This window comes from Alligator sinensis, unplaced genomic scaffold (assembly GCF_000455745.1).
Source record: "Alligator sinensis unplaced genomic scaffold, ASM45574v1 scaffold213_1, whole genome shotgun sequence".
Taxonomy (NCBI): Eukaryota; Metazoa; Chordata; order Crocodylia; family Alligatoridae; genus Alligator; species Alligator sinensis.
The window spans coordinates 696,352-699,261 of NW_005842019.1; positions in this window are offsets into that span (position 1 = coordinate 696,352).

A 2,910-nucleotide genomic window follows, 5' to 3' on the forward strand; every position below is an offset into this window, starting at 1 on the left:
CCGCCCCCGCGGGCCCCCCCCCGCCGCGCCGGCCCCCAGCGCCGCGGACACCCAGCGGGACCCCGCGCCCTGCCCCAAGGAGGAAGAGTCCCTCCCCTTCGATGCGGACGGGCAGGTGAGTCCCGGGCCGCGCGGGGGAGGGGCCGGGCCTGGGCCTGGGGCTCGCTGCTGCGGCAGTGGTGGCCGCGTGGCTCTGGAACCTTGGGGGCCCTCGCGTTCTAGAACGCCCTGCGGAGGGGACGGGGTCTGGAACGTTGAGGGGGGGCCCCCGCGTTCTGGAACGCGCCGCGGGGCGGCCTGGAACGTTGTGTGGTCCTTTGCAGTTCTGCACCCTGGGGCGGGGTCTGGAACGTGGCGGTCCTGAAACGTTGTGTGGTTCTTTGCCGCTCTGCACCGGGGCGGGGTTCTGGAACGCGAAGGGCCCTCGCGCTCTAGAACGGGGGAGGGACGGGGACTGGAACGTTGGCGGGGGGGGTCCCCCGCGTTCTAGAACTCGCCGCGAAGAGGGTGGGGGGAGGGGCGAGTCGAGGTGCGGGTCCCCCCCTGCGCGGCCTGCCAGGGAGGGGCGGGGCGCCACCGCCTCCGCCCTCGGGTGTCTTCTCTGCGGGAATTCAAGCCCGGGGCCGCGCTTGCTCTAGCAGGCGGCTTCCGCTCTGTGCACGCGCCTCTCTCAAGTAGTTAGTGTCTGAGCTGCCCTGCCTTGTTGTTTCTGCTGTACCCAGCGAGGTGACTGCGGGGAGGGAGCGAGTTCTCCTGCTGGAAAGTAAATCATTGACTCATAAATGGTTTCAGGCTGAATGTTTGAATTTAATCAGCAATAAACACACCCGTGTTGGTGAAGGCAAGTCCTCTTGAGTTTGAGCTAGCCAGGCTGGCCTCCCCTGAAACCCTGCCGTGCATCCTGATCAGCCTTTCTCAACCGCTGGGTCGCCGCACCAAAATGGGTGGCAAGAATATAGGAAAGGGTGGCGAATAAACTTTAAAAATGGGTTCTCTTACCAAGAAGAAAAACGGGGGAAACTGGGTTTGCCCTTGCAGGCTGGCAAGGGGCTGCTTGGGGCCCCCCATGCCCCACACCCCGCCAGGTCAGGGCCCAGGCACGGGCAAACCAGGCAGCCGCCCAGGGCCTGGACAGAAAGGGGGCCTGAAAATGGTCATTTTTTTATTATTATCGTTATCTCTGGCGAAGCGGGGCCTGATACTAAAAGTTCACCTGGGCCGCCAGGAATCTAGGTACGGCGCTGCCTGTGGGGGGCAGTGGGTCACGAGTGAGGGGCGCTGGGTGGGGACTGGCCACTGATGTTTACAGATGGGGCCTGGTACAAAGACGTGAGAGCCGCTGCTCTAGATGTTACAGCTCAGGCATTGACAGAGTATCCCTGATGCAGCTATGAAAAGAGGCCCTTTGTTGGGTTGTCTTCCCCATAAATCTCCCACAGTATTTCCCCACTCTTTGTTCCTTCTCTTTTCCCCCCCACATATTCTTTGAATTTTTCTTTTAATTTTTTTGAAAAGAAGGAAAGCTCTGCTTCTGAAGGTGTTCATGCTTACCCTTTGAACGCCGTAAGGTTCCATAGGGCCTAAGCCATTCCTTCCAGCATTAACTTTAATATCTTTAAAAATGTGACTATATAAAAATACACAAGAGCCAGTTTATTTTTGCGAATGCTTATTGAATTCCTCATGATTCTCCTGGCAGGCCAGGTACTTTGGGTAAATATGATATCTTTTATTAGACCAGCTAAATACAGACAGGCCTCGGACTTATGACACAATTAGTTCCTGAAAGCCACGTCTTAAGTCGAAATGTTGTAACTTGGAACCGATTTTCCCATAGGAAACAATGTTATAAATGGAGGATTGGTTCCTGAACCAAGGCCCGATACCCTATTTCACCAAAAATGACCCAGAATTTTTTTACTCAATTATAGATGAGTAATATAGCTATATTAATATATTTATATTGTAAATAGCAATCATATTGATTTGGAAGGACTACTTTGAGGTGACTTTCCAGGACTTTTTGAAAGGCTCTTGGTTGGACTTTTTGAAGGGTTTTTGGCTGGGGTCTTCTCAGAAGCCTTGCCTGCAGGTTTTTATGGAGTCTTGTCTGCTTTCTTAAAGAAAGTGTCCAAGGAAGTTTGGAGAGATGGGCAACGCAGCAAACTTGTTCGCTGGTGTGGCGTCAGGTTAGATCAAGCATTGTAAAGTCGAAACTGAGGTCATGAAGTTGAAACAGGGTGTCAATTTACAAATGTTGTAAGTGCGAAATGTTGTAACTCGAAACATTGTAAGTCGAGGGCTGCCTGTAGTTGGAAAAAAAGTTCTTTGCAAGCTTTTGGGGTACAAACACCCTTGGTTCAGCCCAGGGAGACTCTGCTGGTGAATGTGTTCTCTAAGGTAGAAGGAATCAACTCGTGGTAGAGGTGATGTCTTTTATTAGACCCGCTAACTGTTTAGTCTGGATCATCTGCAGGATACCCACTTACCTTAAATGCTAGATTTTTTGTCTTTTTTTTTAAATAGAAAATAATTCCTTTATGACTGCTGATTAGCTTGATGAGGTATGTCAACCTTGCAAAAGTAAACGCAGGATTTTGAAGGTGTGGCAGAGAAGGGAGTTGTACGGGGGTATTTTTTGTATAGAAGGTGTGTAGTCTGAAAATGCTAAATTGCATTGCAGAACACTTTAATTTCCAGTTCATTTGAGACTTTCATGAAACCAAATTGAAAACTCACTTCATTTCTACCACTGTATATTCCAGGTGCAGAATTTCTTTTAGGTTATTTTCAGGAATCTCTGTCTTTAAATTCTTGGTATGAATTTGTTTTCATTTGCTTGTCCCATCATAGTAGAGCATGCTGATTTGTAGTGTATTTGATTTTTCCCCCCATGTTGTTACTCATGGA